This window comes from Tasmannia lanceolata, unplaced genomic scaffold (assembly GCF_043159265.1).
Source record: "Tasmannia lanceolata isolate RefF3 unplaced genomic scaffold, GAP_Taslan_0.1 ptg000006l, whole genome shotgun sequence".
Taxonomy (NCBI): domain Eukaryota; kingdom Viridiplantae; phylum Streptophyta; class Magnoliopsida; order Canellales; family Winteraceae; genus Tasmannia; species Tasmannia lanceolata.
The window spans coordinates 21,832,295-21,847,707 of record NW_027518683.1 but is presented as its reverse complement, the minus strand read 5'-3'; positions in this window follow the sequence as shown (position 1 = coordinate 21,847,707).

Sequence of the window (15,413 nt, the reverse complement as noted above, 5' to 3'; positions counted from 1 at the left end):
CTGCGCTCATAGAGAAAGTGTTAGGGACCCGGAGTTGTGTTCCGGGGGACCACTTGGACGCTCAAGTTAGAAATCGGCACAAGAACAAGGCTAGAGGTTGAAGACGAATTGCAACTCTTGATAGAGATCGGAGAATGTGGACCTTTGAGCGTGAGGGTCTTATTTATACAGGAGTCCACAACTATTTAATTTAAGAGGAAAGTTCAACAGCAATTTTAAAGTGATTTTTGTTTCTGTTTTTCCTCTTTCTAAAATATGGCATTCAATGATGAGCTTACGTCGGATTCCTCAAATCCGAGCAAGCCTTTTCGATTCAGTGGTGCTAATTTTAAGAGATGGAAGAAGAAAATATTTTTCTATTTAACCACTAAGAAAGTAGCCCATGTTTTGGATGACCCTAAGCCTTGGAGATAAGAACTTAAACCAGTTAGATCTGTTTTGAAAAATTACTAGAAAGATTCTGATTTCCTACGCCAAAATTTATTCTCAATTGCCTCTCCTACGAATTGTACAATTTTTATAGTGACAGTAAGGATTCCAAAACACTTTGGGAAGCCTTACAAAAGAAGTATGTTACGGAAGAGGCCGGGTCTAAAAAATATGCGGTTAGCAAGTATTTTAGATATTACATAGTGGATGAGAAGACGGTGATTTCTCAAACCCATGAGTTGCAAAAACTTGTTCACGACATCCTTGCAGAAGGAATGACTACCAGTAAACAATTTCAACTTGCAGTCGATTAACAAATTACCCCCTTCTTGGAAAGAGTTTAGAAATTCCCTTCTTCATAAAACTAAAGAACTATCAATGGAGGGTCTTCTTGTTCGTCTTCGAATTGAAGAAAAAAATCGTAACCAAGATAAGAAAGAATTGAATATGGAAAATGTAACTAACATTATTTCTGTTGTTAAGAATCAACACCAAAAACCGCAAGTGAATCTGAAGCCCGAAAAGAAGTTGAAGAAAAAGCAACAAAACAATAATCGAGGTACCTTTAAACGTCAGAACCAAAACAAAGCTTCTGAAAAGAATGACTATTCTAAAGTTGTGTGTTATATATGTGGTCTCAAAGGTCATATAACACGGATATGTCGACGAAAGAATAATGCACCTATCCCTCAAGCCAATGTATCCGAAGAGCCACTTGTGGCTATAATTACTGAAGTGAATGCAATTGGTGGATCTAAAGGATGGTAGGTTGACACTGGTACGTCCCGTCATGTGTGTTTTGACAGGAAGTGATTGAAGAGGTATGCACCTACAGACAATGAGAAGAAGGTTCTGTTAGGGGACTCTCACACTACAAAGGTACTCGGTGTTGGAGACGTTGAACTTTGCTTCACTTCTGGGCGGAATGTGATGCTGAAGGATGTTCTTCATACTCCAGACATGAGGAATAACTTAGTTTCTAGTTTTCTTCTTGACAGTGCTGGTTTTAAACAAACCATAGAGTTTGAGCAATATGTTGTAGCCAAATTTGGATCCTTTGTTGGAAAAGGATATGCATGTAATTGAATATTCAAACTCAATGTTGAAATAATAAATGAAAGTGATTCTTCTGTCTACATTTTTTTGTGTTAATTCATGGCATGCTAGGTTGTGTCGTATAAATAGAAAATATATGCATAACATTAGTGTATTAGGTATGATTTCTAAAGTAGTCTTAGAAGACTTCAAAAATATGAAATATGTAGTAGGGCTAAAATTTCTAGAAAACCATTCAAAAGCGTTGAAAGGAATTCAAAACTTTATAGTTGGGTCATAGTGACATTTGTGAGTTAGATGGTATCTTAACTCGTAGTGGTAAAAAATACTTTATAACTTTTATAGATGAATTCCCTAAGTATACAATCATCTATTTAATTAGACATAATAGTGAAGCATTGAAGATGTTTAAGGAATACTTATTAGAGGTTGATAACCAATTCAACAGTAAGATTGAGAGACTTAAAAGTGATAGATGAGGTGAATACGAGTAAACAAAATTCACTAAATTTGTTAAGTCTTTAGAAATTATACATGAAACAACTGCTCCTTACTCCCCCGCCTCAAATGGGGTTGCAAAAAGGAAAAATGGAATGTTAGTGGAAGTTACGAATGCTTTACTCCTAAGTTCAAGAGCCCCCTCTAACTTATAAGGAGAAGCAATTCTAATTTCTTACTATGTTATTAATAGAATTTCTAATTATAAAACTAAAGTCTCACCTTTTGAACTATGGAAAAGTAGGAAACCCAATGTGAGTTACTTTAAGATTTGGAAATGTATAGCTTATGTATGACTTCCTGATATTAAGAGACCCAAACTAGGAAGTAGAGCCTTAGAGTGTGCCTTTATGGAGTGTACTCACTCACAAGTAAGACTTACATAGATTTTTATTCCGTAATTACAATGTAATAGTAGAATCAGTAGATGTTGAATTTTTTGAAGACAAGTTTCCATTTAAGCCTAGACATAGTTGGGGTACTGAATCTATTTAAAATAGTGGAGGTACCAAGCCTAGATTAGAGACCAACACTGAAGTTGAAGTTGAACCTAGGCGAAGTAAGAGACTTAGAATAACAAAGGATTTTGGGATTTCTATGTCTTTAACCTAGAGGGAGATCCTTCTTCCTTAGAATTTGTTTTGTCCCCTTCAGACATTGACTGTTGGAGAGAAGCCATTAATGATGAGAATGAGTCTTTGATGTCAAACAAAACTAGAAAATTAGTTGATTTACCTCAAAAATTTAAGACCACAGGAGAAGAAAATTGCAACCAAATGGAACTATAGACAAGTCTAAAGCTAGGCTTGTTGCTAAAGGTTTTAGATAGAAAGAAAATATAGACTTCTTTGATACAAACTCACCAGTCACTAGGATTACATCCATTAGAGTTTTAATTGCAGTAGCGGCAATCCATAACTTAATAATTCATCAAATGGATATAAAGACTGCATTTTTAAATGGTAGTCTAGAAGATGAGATATATATGGACTAACCTAGTGATTTCATAAATCCAGGTCAAGAAAATAAAGTATGTAAGTTGATAAAGTCATTGTACGGTCTAAAATAAGCACCTAAACAGTGGCATGAAAAATTTGAAAATGTCATTATATTAAATGGTTTTAGAATTAATGAAAGTGACAAATAAATATATTATAAGTATAATAATTCCTATTGTATTATAATTTGCTTCTATGTTGATGATCTTTTAATTTTTTTTTTCAAACTTAAAAGTAGTTAAAGAAACCAAAAATTTATTAATGTAAAATTTTGATATGAAAGATCTAGGAGAAGCAAATGTAATTTTAGGAATTAAAATTACAAGAACAAAATATGATATATCTTTAGACCAATCCCATTATATAGAAAATATACTTAAAAAATATAGGTACTTTGATTGTAATCCTGTATGTACTCCTTTTGACCCTAGTAAAGAACAGGAGAGGTCTCTTTGTTTTTAGGAAGAAAAAATAGCTTCCTTTTTCTTCTTATTTCTGACCACACAACACAACCTACAAAGACCATTTAAATAACATTTTGTGTCTCACGTCCAATGAGTCATCGTTCTAAATGAGCTACCATTTTTATTATTTTTCTAATGGAAAAGAAATTAAATTAATAGGAAAAATGACACTGCGTGGACCCTAGCCATCGAGATGATCAATACAATACAAAGAAAAAGAAATAAAATCTCACAGTTCAAAAATTAGTCAAGGGGGGAGAAAGTCGTGTTGAAGAAGTAATACAAACGTCTAACTTGTGGGGCCAGCCAAATTAGTCTATCTCTTTTGTTCTAGAAGTGGGTGGAAGAGTAGAATTCTTTTGGTAGTAGAAGTCTTTTGAGTTTTGAGATTAGATTTTATCTTTAAGCTATTTAATAGGAAGTTAGGATTTATCTCTTTCGAGTAATGTGTAAGTGGGTTGAAAAAAGAGTGGAAACGAACAGTTCTTGGTGTGTGATGAACGTATAGGCAATGATAACGTATAGGCAATGATATATTTAAAGAGACCGTATTGGATATTTTACATATGAATGAACAAGAAGAAAAGAGACGTTTACTTCCTTGTGTGTCATGCCCCAAACCCTACCCTGGGCGTATCCTTGTGTGTCGTGCCCCAAACCCTACCTTGGGCGTAGGACATGGCAATGCCCCTTGGGCGTAGGACATGGAAATGCCGTACACCTGCAAGATAAACCCCATAAGCATATGAGACTACAAAGCAATAGCAGAAATAAACCTAGCATTCCATAACTAAAATATCAAATTCTCAAATAATGTGGTCTCAGCATAGTCAAATCAAATCTCAACTCTCCCCTGAATCAAAATGAACAAGTATAGACGTAATGACAAATGATATCAGCACACCATATATTTTGTTAAAGACACTAATTTATCTTGTCTTTTTGTACTTAAATGCCTTGTAAGAGCTTTTTAGGAAATGTAATGACCTTTTGACAGCTCTTTAAATACTACAAGACAAGATACTTGAGCGTCTAAAACAAAACATGGTTGTGGTGAAATCATTTCCCTATAATATCTATCAAAAGCTATTAGAATTCCTATATCGCTCTGGGCAGCAAATAAAAAAAATTAGTGCCATTTTCAAAATATGGTTGTTGGGAGAACTCATCACAGTGTTTTCGAATTTGCCTGATGTGAAGAATTGTTGAAAAGATTGAAATCTGGAGCCTATGGCAAAATTTATTGGAATATAATATTGGGCTCCATTGTGCGCCTTTCCTGGTGAAAGTCCTAGTCTTCGGGTAGTTGGATCTAAGACATTTACTTGCAAAACTGAAAGAAAGAAAAGCCACCCACATGCTTTGTTACTTCTTTTCTCACCTTTTGTCGTTAACGTTGACCCAGGGGGGGGCGCCTATAAGGGGGAAGGGAATTGGAACGACGATATGGAAATAGAAAACATGAATTTATGTTTCCATGGACCCCTTTTCAATTCCTTTGGCATTTTGGTTTTCAGGTTGACGTTTCGTCCTAAATGTGAACCTATATCGGTAGGTATGGGACTAGGTGGGACCTAGCCCGTTATGGGCCTAGTCTAACGTGTTCCATTAGTCCTGGACATGTTAGGTGACTAACCAATATGCCAAAACCCATAAGACTGATGGAAAGTGCTATTAGGCTAGGCCCTTTAAACCTATTCCATACTAGACCTAGCAAACGCGACCCCAGGTCTGAGTTTTAGTGACCCGTCAAAACTGACCCGCGGGTGACCCAACCCGGAAAAACATGGGTCGGGTCGGGTCATCCCGCGGGTCATTTGGCTTTTTTTAAGGGTGGTGATTTTGTCATGCTAATCTAGTTAGAGGACTTTTTTTTCTAATGCAAAGGATGGTATTTTGTTATTTTGAGGGGTTGGTCAGTTAGAAGTATTATGGGGTGGGCCTGGTAGGGGCGGAGCTTCCGAGCGGCGGTGACGACGGCGAGGGCGAACTTCTCTATATCCAGGTACCGAACCTCCGCACCATGGTGGATCCTGCTCACGTAGTAAACCGGATGTTCCCGCTTGTCTCTTTGCCTAACCAGTACTGCGCTTACCGTCGTAGGACTGACAGCCAAGTACTCCCCGGGCTCAGGCTTGGTCAGCACTGGCGATATTTGGAGGTACTGTTTTAAGGCATCGAAAGCTTCTTGACAGGCCGGGGTACACTCGAACTCCCGTATGTGCTTTAACTGCTTAAAGAATGGCTGACATTTTTCCGCCGATCTTTTAAGGGTTTGATGCCTGAATAGGTTATGGCTGGCACCATAGAATATAAATAGGTTGTGGCTGGCACCATAGGTTGATCCTAATCCTTCGATCTGAATGTTAGAGGGTTGATCACTTGATCCTAAACCTCTATAGATCGGAGGGTTAGGATCAACCTATTGAAATGATTTTTGGGGCACAACCTATTTAGGCTGTGGGCCATCTAATGGACTGTTTGGATCATCCCACGGTGCCGGCCATACCGCCCTCATCAAAATTCAGTGATAGCATTTCCCAAAATAAACGACTGTTTGAATTTGCGGGTGACCCGCGGGCCGCACGGGTTACCTAAATTCTGACCCGCAAAAATGCTGGTCATTTCCTGACCCGACCCGTGTGATCCGCACCTGCATCACCCGCGGGTTGACCCAGCCCGGCCCACCCGTTTGCGAGGTCTATTCCATACCAAGTTGGGTCCTGTTGCTGTCAAAATATGGATGCTGAGGAGCTGGAGACGAGAGAGCTGGCCTCGGCTGTAATACCCCAAATTTTCGAAAATAACTCTAAGAGAAACTCGGCTGCCCCCCCTCTTTGGTGAGGAGGGGTATTCCCGTCCTTACTCTAATATGTTGATTAAGGCTTCTTTTAAGTTAGTACAATTAGGGTTAAACATGCAGAACAATTGCAAAACCTAAGAGAAACGACTGTGGAAGAAGAGAGAAATGGTGTGGAGAACTTGGAGGATCGAGTCTTGGAGCCATAGATAGTGATCATGGTAAGAAACCTTCTCGGTTACAATAATATAATCTTTGGGCTACAAAAGTTGGGAGTTTTCCCCGTTTGGTGATTTGATTTTGTTGTACTCTCTTCCCGGATTGTTTGTCTCCTTGTCAAACGGTATTCTTAGAGTTTGATCATCACAGAGACTTCGAAGAATCAAGGTTTGAACGTTTTCAATGTCCGAGGAAGAAGATACAATGATTTGCACCCAAAACCCTAGATCTCCAACGATTGCAATCCGAAAGGTTGTCGGCGGCCGGATTGGTTTTGTTCGAGCCCTTTTGTCATAAGGAGTCCAACGGATCCAATCGCGAACAATTTGGATGATCAATGTGCGGGTTGTGGCCTTACAAAGTTGTAAACTCAGAATTATGGAGAAAAATCCAACAACATGTGTCCAAGTCAACCTCCTGATCGACTGTAGAACTTACTGTTTTGGAAAAATCCCAAAAGCACATGCCCAGGTTGACCGCAGCACGTACTGTTTTATGCCAGGTCAACCGCGCGTCAGTTTCCCGTCGGCACCTCATTCTTTGAAAATTCATAACTTACTCGTTTCTTGTCCGTTTTCGAAGCTCTTGTACTTTACGTGCATGCCGAAAATACATACCCTCTGTTAAAAATAGTTTCAAGAATGTTTTAGAGTCTTTGCAATGATGTTAATTTCAAAATACTAAGGGGAACCCTAGTTCAACATACCGTTCTTTTCCTGGATCAACACCAAGTGTCTCACATCACTAGGAGGTTACGCATACCATTATCGGGCTTGTTCATGATTATTTGAGTGATGATTGATGCCAAGGATTTGAGTTCGAGTTCCGAAAAGGTTGAGAAAGCTTCCATTCGAGGTATGTTTTATGTTGGATCTGTGATTGAACTATTTCCTAGAATGAACCCTAGATTGTTTTGAACAATGAGTGAGTAAATATGTGTTAGGAGCATTCTCTGGTTGATATTTCTACTAATGATAAAACACCTAGAAACCTTACTAGATCGTTGATGTTATCCTGAACTTCCTAATTAGGACATGCCATGCCAATGTGTAGTTATCAGGTTCTATTATTGAGAAATCTGTGTTCGTATGTGTTGATTATGATTTGTTACGCCACCGTACACGATGCATATTTCTATTGTCACTTGTACACATGGATTCCTCCTTCATGCTATTTCACATGGGTAGTATTGTGGTTTTGCATTTTACACTTAGCATACTTTGGTTGGGCTTTTGTGATCTGTGCGATATACTTGGAATATTTGGATACGTGGGATCCTTTGGTCAGGCCCTTGTGGTATGTGCAGTATTCCCAGTATTCGGATGGCAGTATTCACAGGTTGATTTGGTTGGGCCCTCGTGACTTGTACGGTATACCTGACACGTAGGTTGCTTTGGTCGAGCCTTAGTGGCTTGTGCGGTATACCTTACATATTGAATAATTGGGATGACTTGGATACCCAGGTGAAGTTGTGTAATTGTCATTGTGTTCTTGCTTTGCTCTGTTTGAGAGAGCAAGAGTCATGTGGGCATTGGGTACTTATATAGTCATTACTCTATCATGATTATCGTATCATTTGACTTGTTTATCATTCTACTAGTGATTCTTTTATCTAGTGGCATGTCTGGATCCGTCATGGATTCTCATATAAAGTTACAAGGCTGTTAGGTCACTGTTGATAATATCTTGTAAATCCTGAGACTTAGCTGGGATCGTAACCGTGAGCTCGAAGATCGAGCGCCGTTGATATCGTTGGATTAGTTTTATTTCCATTAGTATCTTTTCATGAGTACTTTGAGAACTCTGTAATAATTGGTTACTCTACTTGGGTTTAGTTGTGAGAACAACATTATTATTATTATTTGTCCTTTTGGATTTCAGTTGGTTTGTTAGCGGACTAGTAGTTGATGGAATAAAATAAAGTATTTCTACCTTGTGGATTATTCTGGTGTACTTTTGTCCTGCATATCCGTGAGGTAGCTTGCAGGTATCCGGCGCTGTCACATGTAGTGGTATGTTTACGGTCAGGGGCATGACATCGGTCTGCGTGCACGAGAAAATAGTTAGAATATCGACTCGCAGATGGTTCACTAGTAAGGCCCTCTGATGCTTAAGTCTGTGACAACAACAAATAAGGAGAAATCAGCAAGAACAGTAAATTTTGAGAATTGTCATGTACGTTTGAACCTTTACCTGCTATATATAGTGTTTGGCTACCTTGGGGTGGTTGGTAATTTCCATCCAGCGTAATTACCCAATTGCCTCGGATAGGTGGCGGAATTCGATTGGGCCCTGTCTTTCCTAGGGCTCCCCACTCATCTAGGGGAATTACCTAGGTATCCTTCGCCACATGGCAGTGAGCTATCAGACTGTTGTTTTTACCCTCGTCAGGTCCCACCTAGTCCCCCCAACTATGCAGACCCTACTTTGGACTTTATCATTACGCCATGCTTTTGCATCCACTATCCTCGGCAACTCAGTTTATGGGGGCTTTCACTCTGGCCTTCATACATGTAGCGCTTTCTACAGGTCCGCAGGTCGCCATTATGTAGGAACCCACTTTGTGGTTAACTTCACTATAAGGGCTTTCACTCTACCTTTTTTGACCAGTAGCGCTTTCCAGGTAGTCTACTCCACAAGTCACCCCTTTATTGACTCGACCACATGACATGGTGGTTGCCCTGACACCAAATATTAGGTACCTAACTACTACGCCAAAAGTCACCCCTTTCACTCTGTCTCAGCTGAATAGCAAGTGGCCTTGGTATTCCGTTATACATGGACTCGCTAGGAGACTGAGCTATGCTCGTCTATGTGTGGAAATAGACGCTGGGTGTGAGCTTCTGGATTCTATAACCTTGCTAGTCAGAGAATCGAATATGACTGGAGACGAAGCTCATGCTCCTTCTGCAAAGATTACAACCATTCTAGAGAAGCTTTCCATCGATCCACCAACACCAAACCTCAAGAAAGAAAAGCAAAATCAAAATGGAGCTCAGTCACAAATAGTAAGACTATCCAAGAAACTACCCCTTCCACTAGCAAGGTTAGTGACAAGTCAATGACTGAAGATACCATCAAAGCTAATCAAATTCAGGAGATTGAGGATGAGAATTCGGAGCAAAAGCAAAACAAAGAATTTTAACTTGAAAAATAGCTTTGCTAGCCTGAATTCTTCAATTTGCGATGATGAAGACAGGGATGATTCATATCAATCTGATACTGGTCATTCTCTCACTAAGAAAAACCCTCTAGATGGAGAAGATCTTGACCCAAAACTATTGGATGTTGACCAAGCAAAAGGAGACCCACCCCAAGAAAATGAAGTGTGGCAGGAGGTGAGTAGAAATAAGTACTTTCCCATTCCTCAACCAGGCCACCATAATCTGAGGAAGAGCCAGAGATCTAGGAAGTTGAGTAAGAGGATGAGAGACGTTTTGAAACATTAGGGGTTAAAGTGGTTCTTGAGATCTCTTGTGTTTTCACTTTTCCCTGAGATATTGTTTGTAAGGCTAGGTCTTGAATTTGCTCTCTTGGTTTGTATCCCTATTCTTGTGATAGGGTTAATGTTGTTTTCATTGATTGTAATACTTTACACATTTTGATAAACCGATAGGAGTCTCCGCCAAACCCTAGCTTACCTATCAAAATCATTTCAGCCAAAAAAAAAAAAACTCGACTAGGAATTTAGTGTCACTAAAGAAGGGGTGATGCGACATATTCTTGGGAAGAATTAGACGCTATCTTGCTTGAATAGGTCGTCGGCAATAGGTGACATTGTGGACTCCCATTCTTGTGCATGGACTGTCTGCCCATTCGCTTTCACGAAGCTGGTCCCTTTTTTGCCCAGCCTAGCCTAGAGTAACAATAGTTTGTTGTAACCACTTCGATGAAAAGCAACTCTTGAATGCGTAGACTGAAGGCCTTTGTAGACTCCGAACGCAAGGAATTTAGGTGAAACCTCGGAATCTATAGTTTGCCCAAACAAAACCCACATTTAAATACCTCAAAAACCTAAAAAATATCAAATTTAAAACAAATTCCAGTCAAAGAGCCAATTGGCACTACAAACCTGAAAACTAGGGTTAGTTCGTGATTGTAGACTCACTTTGCGGTCACAAACTACCCGATAAGTGATAAACCATAGACCCACTATTCTCTCTATTCTGTGCATTCCCACATCGCCTAGATGTTAGAGTGTATGCCCTAAAATCTAGTGAGTGGTGTATTGAACCTTCTTTTATTTTTTTGTTTATAACTATTTGCCTATAACTTTCTCAAATCAAGTCCAGATCGCGTATCTTTGGCTCATTAGATAGGTCATCAAAAATCTTTTCTAATGATACTAAAATCAAGACAAATGAATAAGTTTTGATATATAAAAAGTAAGTCGGAGGAATGATGACGAAAATAAGACATGAAGAGCACGGGACTTGTTCCGTGCTTTATAGTTAATAACAAACTGCACAATCTTAGTGGTTTTGCCTACAGCAATATGAGCTAGCGATGATTTTGTATTAGCACAAGAATGCGAAACTAGTAATGGGACCAGAGATAGGATACACAAATTGTTTGCATCTGCCTTGGCTATTATGAAGAAAATTCCGTCATACAACCCAGTCCTAAGAGCCCTCTTGTTGACACCTAATTTTTCCCAACCCGCAACCAAACACAGTCAAGCACTCCAATGATGAATCCAACCCTGCTCCTCGAGTAAACTGGTAAAAAGGGCAAAGCTTGACCTGAAGAAAAGAATATATTATCCACGAATAACCAAATTTTTGGCGTGGATCCATCCCAGGAGAGAAAGTTGAGTAACTTTTGGGCTATGAACAAAGATGATCTCCAACGATGGTGACTACAACGACAATGTTAAATCGAGGCAAAATCACGAATGAGAAACTGATGAAATTTGGAGCTGATATAGTTCTGTAGGGAAAAGACCACCTTTATGTACGGATTAAGGGCACAACTATACTTTTCCTATGGAAGTTAATAAATACCATAGGGAAAAGATCACATTCCCTACTGATTTTTTCTTAAGGACATGGATAAATACGTACGAAAAAAGGGTCTTTCCCTACAAAATTTTAAATGGCCGATAGGGGAAAGTTACTTTTTTCTATGGAATTTCAAAATAATCCACGGAATTTAAAAAAAAACCATAGGTAAAGGGGGCCTTTGTCGTCTACTTTAAAATCTTTCCCTACGGAATGCAAGCCATGTCTATGGGTAGTTCTGTAGGGATAGCCTTTTCTATATTTATTTAAATCCACTAAAAATTAATTCCCTGTGACTTATTGTACATGTACATTCTACACACAGTATCTATAATTTCAATTTTTTCACAATTATAGAATCCATTTCTCCACAACATTGTATACAAATATATAAAAAACTCGGAAGTTGCAAAGGAAGCCGACATGGCCAACATATATTTACAAGAGGGAATAATAAACCCATTCTATGATAAACGGAGGGTCAAACGCACTACCAACATATTTACAACAGGGATTACCAACCTATTCTGTCGTAGACTGACGGTGAAGATCTTGATCAAGGATTACTACGATAACTACAAATTGTAGCAGTCACTGGGTCACATGATCAAGCATCTCCTAGCTCGTAGTTGTCCTGTTTGTACTCCAAAAGAAGCTCTTGATCAAGGGTTACTACGTTGCCCGTAGGTAACAACTACATCCCTACGGATAAAATAACACTCGTACATATATGGTGTATTTCCCTACGGATTTTAAACTACTCCGTACGGACATAACTAAAGTCGGTAGGGAAAGCTGAGTTTTATTGTAGTGATTTACATATATGCAACCAAATGCAATATTTTCTACTTTTCAAGAACTCTTGTCACGCCCCAAAACCCACCCTGGGCGTACGACATGACAGCGCCGTATACCTGCAAAGCAAGCTCTACAAGTATACAAGGATAGCAAAATAATATCAGATCCAAGCATAAAATAAGCTAAACTTAAAGAAATTTAACAACGTCTTTTACAAGGTTCACATAATACTCACTGTCTGACTGACCAAATCAAACTAAAAGATCTCCAAGGTTAAGCCTCAACTTCCTCATTCGCCTCACGAGGATCTAAATTTGAAAATGTTATAAACCACAGTCAGCTGAAAAGCTCAGTACATAATAAAGCACTACTTTAAGTGTAGGTCTAAGCATGCCAAGGCTCAATAACGGGCAAACTGTCAGAACTGAATACTGAAGCCACAAACAGAAAGAGTGGGTATAATGATAATCAAAAGAGTATGTCAAAACACAATACTGAATCGAGGTGCAATTGAAACTAAACAGTAATCAAAGCTAGTACCAAAACAGAAGTAAAAGCCAGAATCAGAACAGAAACCAAAGCCAAAAATGGTGTCCAAAATATTAGAACAATAGTCATTGCCAAAGGGTGTTCGAAATTCAAAGTTCATAATGCAAACTCCACTTCGAGATCATCGGCTTAGTCCAAAAAGCAAGTTATTTTCACCCCGACTGCTGACGGGTCCAAAAAGCCTGTTATTGCTGACACCGACCGCCCACGGTGTCGGAACTAGTTCCTCAAAGTTCATATACAAGTCGACAGGGACAACGATTGATCCCACTGACGGGCCAGAAGTTCCAGTGTACTACCCCCACGGTGGCTCCAGAGTTGCCAATTGTATTACCCCGATATGGCAGGGTCCAGAAATAACCCAAGCCTCCACCAAAGTGTCCAGAAACATAAGGTAAATCCAAAGTCCATAACAAATATTTCCAAAGGTCCAGATAACGGATCCAAAGTCCAGAGTCTAAAACAGATATTTTTCCAAAGGTTCAGGTGTCATATCGAAGGTTCGTAACAAACTAGAATAACCAAAGCAATGGCAGTAACAAAAGCCATATGAGTCCAAACTGATGGTATCGAAAGTTGATAAGGATGAGCATCAAAGCTCAGCAAAAGGGTTCCATAAAGGTTTCAAAAGTTCACTTTATAGGTAAACTCAATAATATCATGGCAAAAGCAAAAATCAAAGTAATCAATATCGGTACAAAGCCAAAGAGTTCATATCAAAACAATATCATAACGGAACTGAAATCAAATGGTATATTGGATAATAAGAATAGCATGCTAGACCCAAGCAATAACTGAAACTGTATAGGTACAAATCGAAGGTACACAAACAATAACATATGTAATCAAAGAGAATGGGTTAACGGTTCACCCAAAGTAGTACGTTATTACGTACCTCTATGTCGAATGTTTTCCCGCGAACTTGTCCTGAAGATCGATTACCTTGAATCGCGATCTACGCTCTCCAAGTCCACACGAATTTGAGTGTCTAGGGCTGTCTTGAAGCAAACACTGTGATGACTTTTCCTGAATCAATCTCATGGCATCAGCTCCTACGATAGTGAAAGATGAGAGCAAGTTCACAAGGATAGTTGCTGCCCTCAGATCTTAAATCTTGCTTTCGGCAATATGGAAAGCAAGGGGATGTTCTCACCAAAACTCTATCTCACTACCTCCATCTCCCTTTCCAATAAAGCTTTATTTACAAAAATAAACATGACTCCAATGGAAGATGAAGCCAAGGGATCGATCATCCCTTCCAAAGGCTTTCTACACTATCCCTAATATGCCATCCCAACAGCAAAATACAAGGACTGGTTTCTTATACAAGTTGAAGTTACCTTAGGAACAAATCTCTCTTCTCAATTAATGTGCAGACATCCACCGACCATAAGTGCTTCTCCCTATTTGTTTCCTAACCAAAACGAGACCCTGATGCCAAAAAAGGAATTTCCAGATCCTCCCTTACTTTTCTATTGTATAGCATGTTATTTGGAGATATGCTAATTCCAAATAAAGAATTCCTTTGTATATATATATATATGATAGCTCAAATAAAGAAGGCTTTAACCAAAACCTCAAAATTGTCTTGCAACGAGGCACATTTCACACTTTCATTCCTACCAAATAGCTTCTAGCTAAACTTGATACTTGTGATAAAACAAATTAAAAGAAGATAAGAATGAACTGACGTTTTCTACTAGCTAGTCCCACGCTTCACGCAATCTTGTTGAAATGGCAGTTCTAATTGAGTTGGACTCATAGCTTTGAATTAGGTTTCTAATTAAACCACCCATTTGTTTATACTAAAAATCCTAAAGAATGGCTTGTTAATGACCTTTCACATCCATCTGATTTTAATCTCAGCCGTTAGTACTACTTTCCAAACAAAGCTCTCTATTTATTTGGCTCTAATTGTGAAACCGACTAAGGAATTTTCTAAAATCCTCCTCCATCTCACACGCACACTTGTCCCATATTTATAGGAAGAATGAAAATTCAGTTCTCTATTCCTAATTAATTGACCTCCTAATTCTCCTCCTTCCCTTCTATCAAAATTACTTCTCACTAAAAGAAATTGTGACTCGCAATTTTACCGTTCAAGTGTCCTCACCCTAATGAAATACCCCAAAAGATTTGCCTTAAATCTTCCTTATTTAGGTGGAATTAAAGCTTTTCAATCTGTTTTTTCCAAAATTTATCCATCTAGATAACGAACCCACACAAACCAAGAGAACACGATTTTGAGTTTCTAAAAGTTCGCCCCCCCAAAACCAACTTCACTCTCAAATTTCTCAATTTCCAAAATAAGAAAACTAATCTTAGAAATTGTACTAAGAAAATATCAGTAAACTGTAAATAACAACACCCCACAAGGCTACATCTAAATTTTGATAATGGCACTCCATTCAAGTTTTAAAAAATTGACGCCCATTTTTTTATAAAGACACCCATTTAGGAAATGGGGTTTTTCTGGAGGAGCTGAGCCCACTCCTTGCTTCTAGATAAACGAAATTTCTGTCCCAAGTCTTAATCATGAGGGAGTGTTCAAGGTTCAGTTTCACAGTCCCAGTGTCGAAGCCGTCATTGAGGACTTGATCGT